This window comes from Sturnira hondurensis, unplaced genomic scaffold (assembly GCF_014824575.4).
Source record: "Sturnira hondurensis isolate 20B ecotype Veracruz unplaced genomic scaffold, ASM1482457v3 Scaffold0002638, whole genome shotgun sequence".
NCBI classification, from domain to species: domain Eukaryota; kingdom Metazoa; phylum Chordata; class Mammalia; order Chiroptera; family Phyllostomidae; genus Sturnira; species Sturnira hondurensis.
The window spans coordinates 9741022-9761718 of NW_028075269.1; the positions used below are offsets into that span (position 1 = coordinate 9741022).

Genomic DNA, 20697 nt, shown 5'->3' on the forward strand with positions numbered 1-20697 from the left:
GAGCTGGAGGATGCATCCTTCCCGGGCTCAAAACGTCGTAGGAACAGAAACAGGCAGGTGAGAAGAGGCAAGGCATGTTGAAGGGGAGGCAGTTCCCAGCAGGAATTGTGTGTAAACTAAGCCAGAAAAGGGGGAGAATCCATGTGGAGCCGTAAAGAAAAAAAATACATGCAAATTTAGGGCAAACAGTTTCTGCTCTGATGTTATGCTCCAAGATCCTTAAATATTGCTAGTGTTGTTTTTTTTTTAACCACACAAATCAAAGGCAGCATAAACTTTTATGTTCACAAAGATCATCTCTTGAAAACAGGCTTGTGGGGCACAGACGGACAGGCACATAGTTTGCTTCCTCTCCCCCACACCATTTTTCACCACTTACATAGTACAGATTCCTTGGAGCGCAGTTTTATGCCACATTAAATTTAAAAAACGTGTGCGTATGTAAAAATACAACCTATCAAGGCACAGAAAACTCCGAGCTACCACTGTCATTAACGGGACGTTGTAAGAATCACCATTAAGAAATATTATTCTGACCTAGTTCACCGTGTCACGCGGCGGACCGTCTTTTTTTGTGAATCATGGACCGCTTTGTGAGAACGGGCTACGAAGTTGGGTCCCCCGACACCGGCCACCTCGCCCCTCAAAGTTCAGCCAGGAGTGGGACAGAACCCTTCTGCCATGTCGGCCTGTTTACTTCCGGCGTCAGAAAATATCGCTGCGGCTGCTGCTGCTGCTGCTGCTGCTGCCGCCCAGTTCGGGTTTCCAGCCCATTGGAACTCCACTCCATTGCCTGGAGACATATATTTTATTCTTTCCTTTGATGACTCACAAATAAATTAGCACGAGCCACCAAGGTCGGCCATCATCTATGCGTTCCTGGAGAAATCCGAGATGTTGAAAAATGATTGGGATTTATCGTATCCCAATACTTTCGTCTTAAGAACCAGATAAATAGCACCAGCTAGTTTATATACCTGACATATTTATTGCAGCGTTCCCTCTGAGCACTTCCCATTGTCTTGTGTTCTCACACATTGTTTTCACAAATTGTGTTTTGAAAGAAATTCGGGCCAGAGAAACAAGATGTTATCTTTTGGAAAGGAGGAGGCCACGCTAATGGAAGAAGATAATCCATGCAGAGGTCTGAACAGCCAATGTGCTCCAGTGGGCGAGATAAATCCAGAGGATCAGAATCCAGGATTTTGCACTGGGACCTTGAAGTTAGTAGGAACCATTTAGTTGCGTTCCAAATAAACACCATGTATCATTACTATCATTGGAAAAGCAGGAACATCTGTTAGGTCAATTTTGTCCTGTTTCCTTAAGGCAACTGGGCTGCACTGGGGTAGTTCTAATGAAGTCTATCACACATGGGTGATCTGGGATGGGTGGGCAGTGCCAGCGCTGCTCCTTGATCATCTCGGTTTGAAAACAAGATTTGAAAAGGGGGCAGAAACCCCCCCTGCTCATTTCAGAGGGGTTGGTTGCCTGCGCGGAGAGCCTGCTGTTCTCCCTCGGAACTCCGTCAACAGAACCCTTTTCAAAAGATGAGAATATTTTAGGCAGCTGGTCTTCTTTGTGTTAAAAGAAATGTACGTGCGCTAAGGAATTATTTGGGGTGAGAGGCATCTAAATAAATACCAAGAAGTGATTCATCACCTCCTCCCCCCAGGTGTCACTCCGTTCACACAGGATCCCTAGTTCTCAACAGGTTGTGTCAGCCGTGGGCAGCGGGTTTCAGCAGGCAAGGGACTTTAAAAGAGGCTGGTAGAACTCCCCCTCGTTTTCCAGATAAGTTGCCCTCGATTACACAGCGAGTAGGTGGCAGAGCTTTCTCTAAGGCCAGGCCCGGGGGAGGCAAGAACCATCTTTCCGGAACAGCGTTCACTCATTTGCACTTAACGGAGGGCCTATTATAGGCCCTGTTACCACACTAGGGATACTCGGCCCTTGCTCTTAGCTTGCGTGCGGTCTGGCTGTGCCGTAGGACTTGGTGACAGTCACAGCAGGATGGGGACGCTCTGCTGTAAAAAGTGTCCTTGTGACAACCCTCACTTATAACACCAGGCCAAAGAATTTGGTCCAGTGCCTCTCATTGGTAATTGCAGAGACGAAAGATGTTCAGTTTCACAGAGAAAGCCTCTGCGGGTTTGTAATTGGCTAATCACAATATGGTTAAGATTAGGAAAGCACCATTGTATGTCCCAGAGGCCCGGACATGTAAAGATACCTCTCATGCTGACAGCACCTTTTTGCTAGAATTAGTCAGCAACACCTCACTAGAGGTTTAGCAACAAGGAGACCTCAAGGGGGAGCTCCTCTGGTTTGGAACTGAACTGAAGTGACTGGCTGATGGAACTCAGCTCAACAAACCTTTAGAATTGCATTTAGTAGTATAATCAAAAAGGAAGATAACCAGAAAGCCACAAAGAAACCATTAATCCTCTCCACCCTGTATTTTTGTTGCCTGTTTAATGCTGATGAAATCCTGACATCATTTAGGACGGAGCAGTGGGGGAGGGGGGTGAGTGTTACACAATGTGCAAACATCACAGACATTTACCAAACAAGTTCCAAGACGTAAAACAAAAAAGATTTCCTCCTAGTTTAACTCCCAAAGGACCTGAAAAGCATTTCAGACGTGTCCCGTAAGACAAAAGACATTAAAAATAATTATTCCAGAGAGTAATCACTCCCTCGGTTGTTTTATTGTATTTTTGTCTACAAACAAGAGAAGTTTTCTAAACTGCTGGGTTGGCTTACTTTGAAAGGTCTCTAGAACCAAAGTCCTTTGGGTGACCCCAGGATACCTGGCAACAGTAACCAAGGATGTGGATGAGGCCGAGGAAGATAAAAACAGATGATGCACTTTTTGAAGTCAGACCTAAAATATTGTATAATTAAAACAGGGTACAATGATAAAGTGTAGAAACAAGGAAATAATCCCATCAGGAAAATTAGCAAGCTTGTTTAAAAGAAGGCTCAATAAGATTTCTTTAAAGCGTACTATAAAATTACTCTTTATGTTCCCCAGATGGCCCTGTGGGGTGACTTTTTTATATAATTAAAATTAGCTTTCCTTCTTTCCTCCTTCCCCCCTCCTCTTTCTCTTCTTCTTGTAATAATAGTTATTATCATTGTCATTATTATTATTATGAGCCATGATTACTGAGTACCTAGGCTCTCTCATACTCTCTCTACTTCTCGTTTTAATTACAGGTTATTATCAACATTCCTGAGATGAGGAAATAGGTGCTGGGGGGTGTGGCTTGCCTACCGTTACCACCTAGAATGTGGTATCTCCAGAACAGCGGCCATCGTTTTGGATGGTACAGCATCAGGATTCTGGAAGGAAGTGAAGTGGGAAACCTTCCACTCAGCATAGCTTATCCTCAGAATCGAACTCGCTCTCCGGCCCAGTCATGACAAGGGCCACAGACCAAAGCCAGATGAAATTGCTTTTGCCACAGAATCTGCTTGCACCAGTGTTTGCTGAAGACTGACCCACCCACTTCCTGTTTGTGCCACATTCTGGCGTACCCTGCTTCCTACAATGGCTGTGTCCCTGAAATTATTATTATTTTTTGTTGAATACGATGAATAATAGTGTCAGGGTATTGTGGGGGAGTTATGAAGTTGTTATTTCAAGGAATCCTAAGGTTGTTTTTCCCTTTCTGATTCATTCTGCGTTGCTCTCTCTTTCCAAACTTGAATTTTCATTTGCCAGGATTGAAGAGAGAGTGGGAGTGGAATGTTCAAGCGCACCAGTATGGTATCTAAATAAAGCAGGAGGGGGCTTGGCTGAAGGGTCCAATTAGTTTTTGACCAAAGTGGCTCTCAAAAAACCTCAAAGCCAGGCCATTTCTGAGGGTCATGGGAAGAAGAAAATGTACCTTTATAAACCTCAAAGCTCATATGTATGAAGACATGTTTTTGTGTGCATGTGTGCACACACACACCCATTTCTGACATTGACTGAGCTGGCCCTTCTCACTTTTACTTTTTTCTGAAAAGCCATGTTTCCACACATCCTCTCCCATCCACTCCCCACCCACAATCACCCGACAATCTCAAAGTCTTGAGCTCAAGGGGCAAATAAAAAAACAAGATGATCTCACAGGGGCACATTGGCACCTTCCAGTTCTATCAAAGGAAGAACTCCACCAAGGTGGACTGCCTGAAGCTTCTCAGGTACTGGCAGGAGACAGGAGTTAATGAAGAATCCCGAGCTGGGAGTCATGTGCTCAAAGGCTGAGACAGCTCTGCCCGGCAGGGCGCCTTAGGAAGACCTCCACAGAGCCTCGGGCAGGTATTTGGGATCATGACTTTTCTCAGAAATGCATCTTGGTTCCAGCTTTTCCTTTATCTCTGGCAAAGAGCATTATGATCGTGGACCAAGGATTGAGGGTGGAACCTGGAACTGACTGCCAGAGGATGCTTCACCCTGCCCATCAAACCAAGACAGGGTTTGCAAGAGCAGCCCTCTCACACCAAGCTGCACATCAGGGGCTGGGTCCCACGCTTCCCCGCTTGGCTCGGTTTTCCTTTGCACCCCTTCAAGATCCACCGGTGAGGCTGTGAGGTTTATGAAGGGTGGCATCCCAACCATTTGGGTCATTTGTCCCCTTTGAAGAGTGGGCAGGTCTTGACAGAGTAGCGATGTCATAACGATAATAATAATAAATAATAATCACATTTTATTGAGTGCTAGTTAAATGACTGGCACTGCAATAAACATTTCCTTGGGTTGTCTCATTGGATCCTGGCAGAACCTCTGGGAGAAGAGTCACATAAACATCTCCATTTTACATGTGAGGCGCAGAGTGCTGCTGATCCATCCAAAGTTTCACAGCTGGGAAATCGCAGAGCTGGGCTATGTACACAGTGTGATATGATTGTAAAATCTTTTGTCACACTTGTACTGCCGTGAAGTAGTGACATTGTCTATTGATTATCCAGGCATCTGTGTTGGTTAGGTCTTGCAGGAAACAGAAGACACACTCTGATAGGGTAACTGAGGAATGTTTAATTAAGTGTCTATTTTTGGAAGTGTGGGCAGGGTTAAGGGAAACCTGAAAGGTGAGGGGGTAAAGCCCCCAGGCCCTAAGCACTGCAGGGAGCCTGTTACCACCCTGGCGCTGAGAGAGGTGCTGAGAGAGGGGCAAAGGGGGGGGATGCCCCCTGGAACCCAGACAGAGGAGCTGAAGACCATCTTATCAGAATACTGAGCCATCAGGAGGTCAACCTGAACTGACTTGACAGGGAAGGAGCCAGAGAACAAATAGCCTGACCTCCTTCTTCTTTCTCCCTTCAAGCTCTGCCAATATTTCTTATTGGCCAAATCCTACGAAATCCTACTGGAAGTGGGAGGTAAAGGAGCCCAGTGAGGCAACCCATACAGGTCAGCCTCCTGGGACCCATAATGGGGTAAAGAAAAGTAGAGATGGACTTGGAAGGGGATTGTATGTCTAAAGATGACTTTATTCTAGTCTATTCTTAGCTGATCTTGGGCTGACTATGTCATTCTAAATTAAAAATTATTTTCCCTCGGAATTTTGAAGACATTGCTCTTTGCTTTCTAGCTCCTAGCACCGCTTTTGAGAACGACAAAGCCATCCTGATTCTGGAGCCCACATATGAAATTAGCTTTTTCTCTCTGGAAGTTGATAGGATCTTTTCTCTTCAGGAGTCTCTTAAACTGCCCAGTTCAATTCCCAATAATCTTTGTTTAAAAGAATCAATCTATTAAACAAATTGTCCCAACAACTATTTTATAATGGAAACTTATAGAGACAGAAAAAGGAATCATTTATCCATTTTTGGAAAAGTCATTTTTCCCTTAAGTGACATTTAGGAGCCCAATCCAATTGGACTTTAAATTTGAAAGTACTGAACTTGAAATTCTGTCTTCAAATACATTCTCTAGGCAAATCACGTGAGAGATGGGGAGAGAAAATTCATTATAATGGAAACATCCAAAATTATTGTCAGCATCTAAAAATTCTACTCAGCATCTAGAAATGTCTTAGTTATACCATCACATAAAAATAGTGTTGACTATTATAGATGTAGGTTAGCACTAAACAGTGTGTCTTTTCAATAATTACTTGGGGCCACAGTCTCTTTAGAAAACAGACATTTCTCTGAGGAAAAAAACGTTATATTCTTAATAAGCTTGTTATTTTCCATGAAGGTATTATAGTTGGAGAAACGATTGTCCTGCTGTAGAAACCACCACCCAGTAAGTGGTCGCTCTGGCACTGAACAGTTGGTGACAAACTCTATTATGGGTCGTGGGCTCCTGATGGAGCCAGAGTTGATTCGCGTGAGATGATTCCCAGTCTGCTGAGCAGCAAAGAGGAGACTGGCTGTCGGCCACAAACTGGACTACACAGCCAGTGAGGTCTTCTTCCATCAGCCTGGGGCTGCTTTGCCTTGCAATTTTTTAACAATAGAAATAAAACTGCCACGGAGAGGAGAGAGAACAATGGTGTTTTGACAAATACAGTAAAGATAGAACTTGACTGACGATCCAGGTCAGAAGGAAAATGAAGGCACAGGAAGACTGATGTTGGTCTGACTCCTTGCCAAGAAGCAGGACACCCGTGGGAGGTTTCCCCCTACACAGGGAAGTGGCCCGATGGTGACCATTGGGATTTGGCAATTTTGTTGGATATTTTCTGGCATAGGGACACTTTTTTTCTAGGACTTCAACTACAGTTCGAGTGAAAAATGCACAACCAACCCATAGAGCCATAGTATCCTTGAGACCCAAGGAAGGAAGAACCAGAGAGAGCTCGTGAGACTCACTGAAAAATGCCGTCATCCTGTTTCCTTGGAGATCGGCTAAGATAGTCTGGCCTGTGGAAGTGGTTAGGCTAAAGAAACCTCAAGTTGCCCTTTCTAGCCTTGTAATCCTCTAAAAATGGAAATTAGGAAGCATTCACTCGTGACCTTGAAAAAACTGTTTATAAAAGTATATTATAATGTATCAGTAAAACGAGCTGGGGAGAGGGTTTATGTGAAAGTTCATGTGAGAAACGCAGCTATTAGCACGCATGCCATTCCCTACCTTGACCCCGGCAGGAATGTGTAAATTGTAACATATGGAATGTAGGCGTCTGTTGAGACGTTTCATCAGTCTGCCCGGCAATGAGCATCACAAGGCCCGAGTGTGAACAGGCCACAGAAAGGGAGAGACTGCGAATGTTGCATCTAACTTCAGGCTATTAATCAGCCCAGAATATGACAATCCAAAATTTCCAGAGAGTGTTCTTTAATAATAGAAGTTATTTTTTAACATTTTTCATGGGACTGAGCCCATATATTCATCTGTCCACCCACCCAAGATGGAAGGCCGATAGAGTAGCAGGCAGTGCACTGGGCACTGCCAGAAGAAAGGCTGCCTTGCTGCTGGAGAATCTACAGCATGTCGGGAAACAGACATCAACAAATAATAACAAAAATAACTCTAGAATCACAATTTGGGCAAATGCTACAATGGAATAGAATAGCTTACACTAATGGTACAGGCGCTCGTCTAAACTTTCTGCACAGAGGGTCTCATTTAATCCTCATAACAGTCCTCTGTCGTAGATGCTGTGCTTAGCCCCATTCTGAAGAGGAAGAAATAGAGGCATGAAGGTCTGCGTGTCTCGCCCAAGGTCACACAGCTAATGAGTGGTGAACAGCCACTAGGCCATTTTATGTAAACTGAGTGGGTGCTGATTTAGATTTGCAGTTTTAAAAAAATGTCCTTCAGGATATAATTTCCAGCCAAGCCCAAGGACAGGTAGGAATTAATAGAGCAAAAACAGGTTATCAGGAGTCTTCCGTAATTAGGGAAGTAGCATGTCCATAGGCCCTGAGGCAGAAGGAGTTGGCCTTGGAGACAAACTCCTTTGGCTGGAGTGTGGGGGTAAGAGGCAAGGCTGAAAAGGTAGGCAAGGGTCACAGCAGGTGGGACCTCGTAAGGATCTCGAAAGAGATCTTGAGTGGAGTGGGAGCTCCTGAAAGACCTGACTCCACCTGGGACTCAGAGTGGCGTTGCTCCGGGCACAATCGCTACATCTGAGCAAGGAGAGGCGCTCCCAGTGAAAGACTAAGGCTGTCAACAAGTTGTTAACAAGTTAATGGATGCTACAGACTTCTGTTTGTATCAGATCTCTGTCCTCTGGTGCAGTTATAAGACGGTGATGTCAAGAATAGCCTGGTGCTATGAGCATTCGTGTGCCCCGAGGTTCACACATTGAAATCCGATCCTCAAAGTGATGGTATTAGGAGGTGGAGCCTTTGGTATGTAATTAGGTCATGAGGGCAGAGCACTCATGGATGAGATTAGTGTCCTTATAAAAGGGGCCCAGAGAACTAGCTCACTGCCTGTCTCTTCGCCCTGTGAGGATACCATGGGAAGTGGGCCGTCTGCAACCTGGAAGAGGGCTCTCGCCAGAACCGGACCACACTGGAATCCTGATTTCAGACTTCCAGCTTCCAGAACTGTAAGGAATACATTTCTGTGGTTTTTAACAGACCCAGCGTATGAGGATCTATTACAGTGGCCCAAACTGATCAAAACAACTAGCAAATCCAAAAACTCATTCAGCACTTAGATTTGTAATAGTAACCTCAGTGACCACCATTCATTTTGGCATTGCCCACTCTGTGGGACCCCATTAAAATTAAAAAGTGAGCCCCCCAATGGTCTTATCCCTAAAATAGATATCTTGTTATTCTGTGCATTTTTAAAGTTAGTTCTTTCATTGATTCATTCATCAGATATTTGCATATCTATTCTGTGGTACACTTGAAAGACACAAAAACATGCCAGACTCTAATCCCTGTGCTCACAGGACAAGAGTCTGGTCCCAGGGGAGCATGCTTACCACACAGTGACATCATCCCCTGTAGTGGGCAGAACAGTGGCCTCCCAAAGAAGTCCACATCCTAATCCCTAGAACCCCTGAGTATGTTACCTTACCTGGGAAAAGAGACTCTGCTGGTATGATTAGGGTGAGGATCTTGAGATGGGGAGACCATCCCCGATTATCCTGGGGGGCTCAGTGTAATCCCAGAGTTCTTTTAACAGCAAAAGAGGGAGGCAGAAGGGCCAGGGTCAGAGAAAGGCACAAGGACAGGCACAGAGAGAGAGCGATGCAATGCCTGGACAGGGCCCGCAAGCCAATGGCACTCAGGCAGCCCCTGGGAGCTGGGAAAGGCAGGGGAGATTCCTGCCTAGAGCCTCCAGACAGGAAGGCAGTGCTGCCAGACCTGTTCGGACTTCTGACCTCCACTACTAGAAGATAATAAATCTGTGTGATTTTAAGCCACTAAATTTGTGACAATATGTTATACCAGCAACAGGAAACAAATACATTCCCTACTCCAGCCAGGGCCTGGCCCCAGACAGATATCTTTAATCTCTCAGTTTCCCACCGAGCTCTGATGCAGTCTCACAGTCTTTCTCAACCCAGCAGCCCGAGTAGCTACTCTCAATCAATCAGTGAGATGCAACTCTCATGCCATCCTCTGGAGTCTGTGCAACAATCCCCCCACGGGCATTGTGACCCTTGTGGCATTGCCACATATACATATTAATTACTTGGGTGTTACTTGATAATTCTTTCAGGTTTGTGTTCCTAAACGGGTTCTACTATTTAATCACTGGGTATCCTCGGGTGAATTACATATGCCCTGTGCTTCCGTTTCTTCATCCCCGAAATGAGAGTAATGATAATAATATCTGCCTTCTGGGGATGCAAATATTTGGTGACTTAGATATTAAAACATTAAAAAATAATGCCTGGTACATAGGAAGTGCTCGACAAACTTAATCGATGGTGATGACGATGATGATTCCCTACAGGATTTAGCATGAGGCTTAAAAGCGTTTTGCGGTCCTTCTGCTTCCAGTGTGGGACACACACAGCAGACAGGCAAGAGAGGGTGTGAGTTGACAGGAGCTGGTTGGGGGACGACTGAATTAGGGCGCAGGTGGTAGAAATGGAAAGAAGTGGGTGGACTTGAGAGATATTGCAGAGGCCAGTGAAGAATTCTCAACAAGGCCCTGCTGAAGAATTGCGTTTGGTTGGGGGTGGGGGGTGAGGGTGTGCCAAGGATGACAGAGCCAGAGCCTTATAATGACAAGCTAATACAGCATGAAATGCATCCTTTTGCTTTTCTGCTCTCCCTTCTTCCCACCTTTCCCTACGGGGGTACCTCTTTCCTCTCCCCCCCACGTTAAAGAAACCTCAGAAAAATAAAAGCAGGAGGAGCAAAGGGAGGCACCAGGTCTACGAGTCTGAACTATGGGGCAACGACTAGTTCGGATAAAGACTTCTACCGGACGTTCGGCTTGGTAGTGCCAGTACGTGAAGAAAGCACCATAACTGGGTAGAAGGAAGGGGTGTTAAGACAAGAGATGGAGAAAGAATAAACAGAATTAAAATGTCTCCATTGATCTAAAAAAATAAATAAATAAAACTGGCTTTGACCAGTGTGGCTCAGTTGCTTGGGCGCTGCCCCACAAAGCTAAAGTTGTTGGTTCGATTCCCGGTCAGGGCACATGCCTGGGTTGCATGCATCCCACTGCGGTCTGGCTTGTGCCAGAGGCAAACCTATTCTCTCACACATCGATGTTTCTCTCCCTCTCTTTCTCCTTCCCTTCCCTTGCCTCTAAGAATAAATAAACAAAATCTTTAAAAACATAAATAATAAATAAAAGTGAAGCATAGGCCAGCGGGTTTGCGTTGTTAATGCCTGTAATGAAGCTGGGCTGGGGTGTAAGGCGCGGGCAGAGAATAGAGGATGCGACCCACGTGGCTGTGCACGGTGTGACAGGGGACCAGGGACTGAGTGATGGGGAAGAAGGAAACGTTCTGAAGATGGAGTCTGAGAGATGCTTTCCAGCCATGGTGTTGCCACTCGCAAGCATTGTGGAGTGGACCACACGGGGATTCCATGAGGCTGTGTGCATGGGCTCTGTAAAGTAGGGAACTGTAAAGGAGGGGGTACAGTCCTCAGGAGAAGCCCAGCTTGCTGGCATGTGAGGTGCATGTAGGGCCCCCCCCAGCTTCAGAGGTGCCTGAAGGGAGCCCCCTTCTCCCAAAAGTACCAGTCTGCCCTTCTGCTTCTGCCTCCCAAAGTGCTTCTTATTGAGGTGGAATGCTTCACCTGGAATTTTTGAACAGTGGATTTATTTCTGTACTAAACAAAACACCTTTTCCCCCTCCCCCGCTTTTCTGTCCGGGTCTATGATTTGGCTGTGCTTGGCAGAAGGGAGGCAGGAAAGGCACCCTGAAATTGTAGCAAGCGTTTGAGCAGATTGAATTCAATTTTGGATACAAATGTCAAGGACCGTCTGCCTTGGCTTCTGCTCCTTGTTTACTGAGGCACGATGTGATGCTCCATTGAAAAGCATGCTGATAATGACACAGCGTGAGGAGCAGGGAGCCAGGGACGGGCGGGTGAGCGTGGTGTGGGGGGAGGAGGGAGGGAAGGCCGACGACCTTCCCGAGGATGCCTGGGAAGCCTCTCCCGGGCTCCTGCGTGCATGTTAGGACCAGAGCAAGAGGCAGAGACAGCTGGTCAAGTCCCAGCTTGGCCACAGACGTGCTATGTGGCTCCTTCCCACAGCCTAGGTTTGATCTTCCTGGTTTATAAAATAAAGAGACTGGCAGGATTGATCTTTAATCTTTCCTTTCTGATGTTTTATGATTCTAGAGTTTGGAACATCTATAGATACTGGAGAGGAATGCCAGCAAAGAATGTATGATGAAATTTGGCACAAGCATTTGGGAGAGTAATTGGTCATTAGCGTTCAGATTGTTTTAATAGGCATACCCTTGGGCCCAGGTGTGTCAATTCCTGGGATGTATCCAGTGGAAATTCTAGCATAAATATGCAAACACGGATTTCTGTAATTACAGAACACTAGAAACAATGTTCATTAGTAAGGAAGCGATCAAATAAATTGACTGTATTACCATGATAAAGAATACAGTTCTGTAGGTAGTGAAAAGGAAAAACACCCAAAATATAATGCTAAGTGAAAAAATTACATTGAATAAAATACATAGCACGATCACATTGTTTCACAAATGGGATCCAGAAATGTAGAGTATATATTCGTTCAGTTATATATTCATAAACATATGCACAGGGAAAAGTCAAAAACGTTCCACGCCAAACAGCATGGTGGTTCCCTCCAGGGCTGCATAACCCGGTAAGGTGACCACCAGCCGCATGTGGATGGAGGGTACTTGGAATGGGGCAGGTGCAACTGAGGGACTGGATTCTTAAAATTCATTGAATTCTACCTACTTCATATTACGTTTAAAAACCGATACTTCGTTCGATTATTGGAACACTTTTAAGTATGTCTCCAGTAAGTTGGATATGTGAATCTACTTTTTCAACCGTATGTTTTATGAAATCTAACCATAGATCAAGTACTTTCAACAAAAATTTAACAACCAAATTGAGACGTGTTGTAAGAGTAAAGTACACACCAGATTTAAAAGACTTAGTACAAAAAGTAATTTTTAAAATCTCAATAATTTTATATCTCATGAATAATTCGATAATGTTGCTTACATGTTGGAATAATACTATTTTGGATACGTTGGGTTAAATAAAATATATAACTCAAATTAACTTCACCTGTTCATTTCTCCTTTCTTTTTTAATGCACTGTCTAGAAGTTTTTACCTATTGGCTGATATTATATTTTTATGGGACCTTGCTGCTTTGGGGGACAGGGTTAGAGGAGAGGGTTAGATTGAACTTTTTACTTACATATTTTTGCATTGTTTGATTTTGTTACAGTAAGCTTGGGTTACCTTAATGATTTACAAAGAATAATTTTAAATATTAAAATAAAGTAAAAAGTTAGCTCTGACCGGTGTAGCTCAGTTGCTTGGGCGTCGTCCCGCCAAGTGAAAAGTCGCCAGTTCTATTCCCGGTCAGGGCACAGGCCTGGGTTGCAGGTTCCATCCCAGGTCAGGGTGAGTATGAGAGGCAACCAGTCTATGATTCTGTCTCCCATCAACATTTCTCTCCCTCTCTTTCTCCCACCCTTTCTCCCTCTCTAAAAATAAAATAAATAAAAACCCTAAAAATCTAAAAAGTTAATTTCAAGATTATACTTTGATATATAAAGAAAACTGGAGGAAACACTTCCTCTAATGGGTCTCTGTGGGGTCAGTGTGTCAGGGTCTCAAACAAGGGCTTTACCAACAGGATATTATAAAATGGAACTCTCACCATGGCATCTCTGTGGTTTTACCAGTATGTTCTCATCGCCTGGCCCAGTTTTGGACAGCCAGTCTCCTCAGCAAGGTCACCTCTGTCTGACAACCATCCCAACTGTGCTGGAAAAGGGTTTCTCAGAGAGTAGGAGTTAGGCCCAGGAGGGTTAGAAAGAAGAGAGAACTACCCTTTAAAGAAATCTCCCTTCTTCTCTCCAGTTCCCTCTTTCTGCCGTATCAAGATTCCCCAAAGCTTTGGGGATCTATACTTCTAGGTTGAACTCCCCACCTCTCTAACTGACAAGGCCAGGATGTCAGTTAGATGTCAAGGCCATTAACAAATGTCCGCCACACAGACACGCCTGCATTACACAGAAAGAAGCCTGTGTTACACAGAAACACGTTATGGCTGTAACAATATCGCTTTCAAAGGAGCGCTAATCCGCTGAAGTCATCGAGTCAGCAAACATTTGCTTCTCCACGTCTTGTGTCTGAGCCGAGTGTGAGAGAGACAGAAAGTAGGAAGGAGGGAGGGAGAGGAAGGTCACAGGGAAGGAAGGAGAGAGAGAATATGCACTTTAAAAAAAACCTGCTTTGCAGAGGTAGGTTTTAAGACTGCCCCTCCAGTGTCTTCTTTGTCATGGTGTCCCTCTCTTACACTACTTTGTTTAAAATGTTGATTATAATCTAGTCTGCGCAAATTTACAGTTGGCTGAAACCACCATTTTGAGTATGAAGGGTTGGGCTTCACTGGATGTCCCGGGTGACTTGGGCAGAGAAAAATCAGCTATGGTTCGCAAAGAGTTCAGGAACTAGCTAATTTGATGTCCCCCCCAAACCGTGCACTACCCACACCATAGCTTGTATCTCCCAGATGTATTTGCCAGTGTTTATTTGCCTTCCTTGCTAGGCATCTCTGTCCCTAGCACCTAGCTCAGGGGCTGGCAAATTGTGGCTCATAATAAAAGTTTATTGACTGACTGAACAAATAAAACTTACCATTTCAGGGTCAGTCATTGTCTAAAACATTAATAAAATTACAGTTTCATCTAAAAAATGGACTCATAAAAATTTTCACTTCATTAACACTATATTTATTAAATGTCCATTATAAACTGGAAAAAATGGGTAAACAAAGGTAGCTTTTAAACACACACACACCACACACACACACACTCCCTGCCCTTGTGAAGTTTACAATCTGTGGAGAGACAGGGAAGGCAGGGGTCAGCCATAAATACATAAAATAAAAATATTGCCAATGCTCGTGTTTTCCAGGACACGGTCAAGGATGCTGACAGAGAATAAAGGAGGGGGCTGTACCATCTTAGCCAAGCCAGTTCCTCGCTGCTCGGAGGAAGTGACATTTAAGCTATAGCACGGGGGATGTGAAGGGCTCAACTATTAAACTATTCAATAAGCAAATGGGGGAAGGCGTGGTGATGGGAGAAAGGGAAGACTCTTCCGCACACCCAGGAGCAGTGTCTGCTGCTTCAGTGACACACTGCCCAGAGGTGGTGTGCGACCCCAATTTGCCTTCATCCACTCGGGTTTTGGAGCCCATGCTCATTTGCGTGCCTGGCTGGATGTCAACGCCCATGGGAGCCCATGCGCTCAGAGTCTAAGGAGGGTGACCTCCCTTATTTGAAGGGCAGTGTCACCGTGAAGTGATGCTGAGTGTGGGCCAGGGGTATTTCACTCACTTCTCTCTGCAAGGCTCTCATGCTTCTTCGCATTAGCTTTTGTTTTCCAGATCTTCTCTCACTGCTCCATTCTGCTTTAAATGTCTATTTTTGTTGACACTAGTTACTTGTGAGAGGAGTTCTGGGGATTCACAAGGGAGAGGATTCTTGCTTTTCACCTGTGAGGTTTGTATAACTTATAAAACTAGTCAACAAAACTGTAAACTTCATATATAATTCTGTTTAACATGCCACCTTATGACCATTTCTGGGAATCAGTTTTTATCTTTTTTTCTGGTTATCAATGCAACAAAAGCTCAATGCAATTAGATTTGGAAAAGTCTGGAAACAATAAAATAAAATTTGTCATAACTTACTCACCTAGAGATTGCTACTGATAATTCCTTAGTATATTTCTTTCCCAATGCCTTTTTAAAAATAGGACCAAATTCTACTTGTTAATTTATAAGCAGCTTTTTAAATTCAATACACGGCAACAAATGTTGAACTTTTGTATAGATGTATCACAGTTTAAGTTAACCAGTTCTCTTTTGATGAACACTTAAATTATAGTTTTCACCATACTAAATTTTTTAAAAATAATTTTAAAGGGTTTTTTGTTGGTTTTTTTTGTTTTTGTTTTTGAGAGAGGAGAAGGGAGGAAGGGACAGAGAGGGGGAAACATCAGTGTGTGGTTGCTTCTGGCACACGCCCCCCACTGGGGACCTGGCCGGAAACCCAAGCATGTGCCCTGACTGGGAATGGAACCCACAACCCTTCGGTTCTCAGGCTGGTACTCAATCCACTGAGCCACACCAGCCAGGGCCATATTAAAATTTTTTAATCTAAGTTTTCATGAAATTTATATGTGCCTGTCGCTGCCCATGGGTTTTACTTGATTCTTCAATATTCAGCAAACAACAGTGATCTTATCTTGGTGTTTTAGAAAATAAGATTTTCTTTGCAATACAGTCAAGTATTTCAAGCAATGTCTCACTGGGTGCAAACTCAAGTATGTATGAAAATCTAGACTGACCAAATCAGATTCGGCATTGTTTCTTAACTTCACTAAAAAAAAAATCTAAATAGCAAATTTCACTCTTTCACTTAAAATATCCCTTCAAAAAGTACCAGCTTCTCAGAAGGTTGGTGGTAAGGGGTAAGGAGGGATTCTTTTGAAATATCTGATGTTTTAAGACTACTTCTCATCTGTTGTGTGGAGCTGACTGCGTTCCAGGTGCCCAGGGAATCAGAAATGGGTAGCTAGAAGGAATCCTTTCCTTCCATCAGAAGCCTCCCCACGCCGGGGCCTGAAAAAGGGAACCCAGACCATTACCTCCCAACCAAACAGAACAGCGGCCAGGGCTGGACCACCTTCATGCCAGGTCGGCCTGTCTGTCTCCAAGCCAGCAAATACACCGAGCTCCAGTCCACCCTCACACCCGACACTCTCCTTAGTTACAATCCTGTGATTTCCAAAAAGATTGTTTTTGTTTCTTTTCAGCTATAGCAACCTGCCCTCTAAAATAGGTTCTTTATCTAGTGGGGCAGTTGCAGTCGGTGAGTAACAGCTGCGGTTCACAAACACAACTTGCGCTGTTTGGGTCAGTAATTCTTAGTCTTTTCTGAATGGCGACTCCCCCAGCTGCTCTCGGCATGGAGAGGCACCGTTCCTTCAGCACTCCCGTCGGCCCTCAACATTGGCAGTTTTCTGCTGCGGGTTCTGTTTTCCCGTTATTCTCGAGGTGACATTTTTATTTAAGCTGCGTGTCCTGGTATCTGACACCAGACATATTTCTAGATGTCGGTTTTAACTTTCCCCACTGAATTTTTCTTTATGTAACAAATGGTCTCCCATGGGCATGTCTTTCTTTTATATTTAGGAAAAAAACGGCCCTTTCAAAAAGTGAGTTGTAAGTAGAAAAACCTTAGGAGAAAATCTGCAGGATCTAGGGCTTGATGAAGATTTCTTAGGCTTTACACCAAAAGCACAATCCATAAAAGAAAAAAACCTATTAATTAGATTTCACCAAAAGTAAAAAAGAAAGCTTTTGCTTCCTGAAAGAAGGTGAAGGACAAGCTACATGGGGAAACATATTGTTTGCAATGACTGCACACTGTCATCTCAGTGGACGGGAAGGCCACTCACTGAGCCCTTAGGTCTTAGGATGTGCCAGGCCGTGGACTGAGCCCTCCACGCTTATCATCCCGCTTCGGTCTCACAGCGCTTTCAGTCAGGCAGGAGCTGTTATTATTCCCACATCAAGATTCAGAGGCGGAGGCTGAGAGTTTTAAGATCATATCACCACTGAGTGGCAGGGTCAGGATTCAACACAGACCTGTTCATCGTCCAAGGGCACTAAGAGCATAGACTCTGGAGCTAGACTTCCTGGGTTCAAATCCTGACTCCTCCTTTGTTAGTTATTTGACTTTGCCTCTATTTCCCTATCTGTAAAGTGGGGTCACTAATGCTAGCTCCCTCATAGGGTTGTTGCCAACATCAGGTGCATGAATCTGTGTACAGCCTGAGAGCTACAGACCCAGCACACAGTGAGGGCCGTGTGAGTGATCCCTGCTCTTACGGCGGTGGTCGTCATTTTTATCCTGACTCTTGAAAATCGGATAGAGAGGCAGGGGAAAAAGCAAGTAACCCACAGGACACCATCTCATGTTGCCTCAAGAGATTTCTCCTGGCCAGTACCACAAGACGTACCACTTTTAGGAGAGAAGTGAAACCAGCCATTGCCAAAGCCAAATACTTCAGGTCAGCATCCAGTCTGTGTTAATAGGAAAGGGGGGGCGGGGAGACAAGGACAACTCTGTCCTGTAAGAGCCAGCAAAGGGTTTCCTTTGAAGAACTAGCACATGGTCACCCAGAACCTTGCCTTTTATCAGTATTTGTTGAGGAGTCTCCAGTGGTTATATTGTACGTACCACGAACACCACCATATGCCAAGGACTCACTGGCTGCTCTCATTACTACAGGAAATAGAGCCATTACAGAACCCATTCCAGAAACTCCAGAACCAATTCAGAAAACTCATCTTTAAGATTTTGTTTTTTGAGGACAACGCCAGGTACCTAAAAGTACCAAAGGGTAACAGGAGGCATTACCTGCCTGCCAGTGACTGGTTACAAATGTCAGGAGCCCTGGAGTGGGGGCTTTGTTAACTCCTCTAAACCAGCCACAACTATCCAGTCAGATGGCCCCCGTCATGGCAGTCAGAGAGTTGAGCTTGTGATCCCAGCCAGCAAAGGCCCTACGAAGGCCCTCTGTCTGGGAGGCCCTACAGCTGCCTTTTGAGATGGGAGCCGAGGGAAGATGAGCCAGGCTTAGCTGAACTGGGTGGGCCTAGAAAAAAGTCGGGGTCTACAGATAAAAGACTCTTTGGCAGAGCTGTAAGACTGTTACTGCCGGCCTAGGACCACGTGCCAGACTTAGAGCTCTGAGTCCCTAACGCCCGGCTCTCGTGGCCTTTAGGAAGGCCGGGGTTTACAGCTGGCATGGTTTAAGAAGCAGCAGTTCTTACCAGGATGCCCTGACTCCTAGGAATGCCTCACTTGGGAGGATACGAATCCACACTTAGGACTTGTGTCCAAGAGACGTGCCCTTAGAATCTCCAGGGTTTGCTCCCCACCCCCGCCCCCATCTTTATAAAAGACTCATAAGTGTTTTGGATTTTAGGGTGTTCTCCTGGGTGTGGTTTTACCTGCATCCTTTCTCTCATTTGCTTGAGCACTATTCTCCATGGCACGATCACCTAACTGAACCCTTTATTTCATGGTGAAGAAACCAAAGTTCAGAATCCCACACTGCATTGTAGTAATAACGGCCCAGAACCCAAGGCCACTGACCTTACTCCACTTAGCTACCCTCTGAGCCACTCTGCCAAAACACGATTTTGATCATGTCTTTCTGGGCAGATCACTCCCCCTTCCTCTCTTTCACAAGGCCAGCAGGTCACCTCCCTGCGGATAATTTTATCCCCAAACTAAATCAGAGCACTTTGAAACAGTCTCATCACGAACTGGAGCTTCTGCCGGCATGAAGAGGGACAATTCAGTGTTGGGTGCAGAGCTGATTAAAAGGCTCAACAGAACAACCCCGCTGACTCAGAATGACTAGAGAATGGTCTTTCTGATGACCTAGTGTTTCTGCTCATGGTTGTTGAAAGAATGAGTGCGTGGAGCATTGAAACATAACACCAGCAATTCTGCCAAATTTACGCCAATCTTCCCTCCCCTTAGAACGCCAAGGCCATCACAACGAGCATGGATTCCCACTCTGGAGAACTCGGCGGATGGAGAACAGGGCTTGGCAATCTTCCCTTGGGAGCATTTGTGGTGACTTGCTGAGCCTGATGCGGAAGGTGAGGGTGTCTCTGTCTTTCTCTCTCTTTCTTTCTCCAAGTAAACCCTCCACATCAGTTTGTCTACATTCCACTGATCCCTTTCTCCTAAAAGCATCTGGAGGAGGACACGCACCCAAGTCTAGCTATCCGAGTCTCTGGCTGACTGGCGTGTCGTCCTCCAGTAGACTGGACATCGCACAGAGGACTGTGCCATAAACCTTCCCCTTGCGTTCTCTATTGACAGGACTGAAGCCATGCCGCGGGTCACTGGGCCCTTTTTACTTCCTTCGGGAACCCGCCTGCTCGGGCCAAGAGGCAGAAACCGGCCGGCTGACGCAACTGGCAAGTAGACAGAACCACTTAGTGGCCGGCTCAGGAAAAATGAAGTCGAGTTTTAAAAATAACTGAAATATTCAATGACCCGTTACAGGTTTTAAATTAGTCCATTTTTTAGCAGCTAAGGGATTAAAACACGAAAAATAGTAAGCAGAGAAACATGGTTAATAAACTAAATAACAGAAAGTCATTGTGGCACCATTTTTAACTGCTTTTCACCTTAAGCGAAATGTTTTAAAAGTTTAAGTCATTTTTAAGGCCACAAATCATGCTCATCTACATTCAGGTCAGTACTGCTGACTCGTGTCTAAAAGGCTTGGTCCCCTTGAGAAGAGTATTCTTTGCTCTTTCTCAAGTACTTTTTCACACGTTTTACTTCTCAGGAATCATGCCAGGTATCAGGGCTACAAAGGCACAGGACGCCTGCCCTGCCTGTGGGGACCGACAGCGACCACACTGTCCCTCCCTATCAGTCTCCTTACAATGCCACCAACCTGGGCTTTACAGGTAATCTGTTTGCACTTCATACAGTTTCTCCCTGGGGTTTCTAGACACGCACTAATGATCCTTACTTTAGTTTGCCCAACCTCTTAAAAAATCCTGCTGTGGTAGCTCTTTTTTCTTTCTTTAACTGGTTTTTTCCTTGGGTTCTTTCTCTGGTGCTAGCCATCAATCTGACATGAGGAAGGAAACTGGCCAGGGTCTACTCGTCTGGGGCTCCTGACGGTGGGCTTCGTTATGTCTCATCTTTTCCAAATTTGTTCTAGCCCACTTATCTCCAGATTGCTTCCTTTTCTTTTTTTTTAAAGATTTTATATTTATCTTTAGAGAGGAAGGAAAGGAGAGAAGGAGAGAAAAATCAATGTATGGTTGCCTCTCGTGAATCCCCTGCTGGGAACTGGCCTGCAACCCAGGCATGTGCCCTGACTGGGAATCGAACCGCAATCGTGTGGTTCGCAGGCCCGCGCTCAATTCACTGAGCTACACCAGCCAGGGCTAGATTGCTTCCTTTTCTATTAATGAACCATCATGATCATCCACTGAAACATTATTTGTAATAGTGAGGGGAAAAAAAACACC

At 44.9% G+C, this 20697-nt stretch overlaps 1 long non-coding RNA gene across 1 annotated transcript in view; it reads left to right on the forward strand.

Annotated features, from left to right (window-relative positions):
• LOC118983143 (uncharacterized) overlaps positions 1–20317 on the forward strand; it is a 29643-nt gene extending 9326 nt beyond the window's left edge. The window contains exons 2-3 of the long non-coding RNA XR_005065658.1: positions 19178–19299; positions 20284–20317. This is a non-coding gene — a long non-coding RNA (uncharacterized LOC118983143). The remainder of the gene's footprint in view (positions 1–19177; positions 19300–20283) is intronic.
• Positions 20318–20697: the final 380 nt, after the last annotated feature.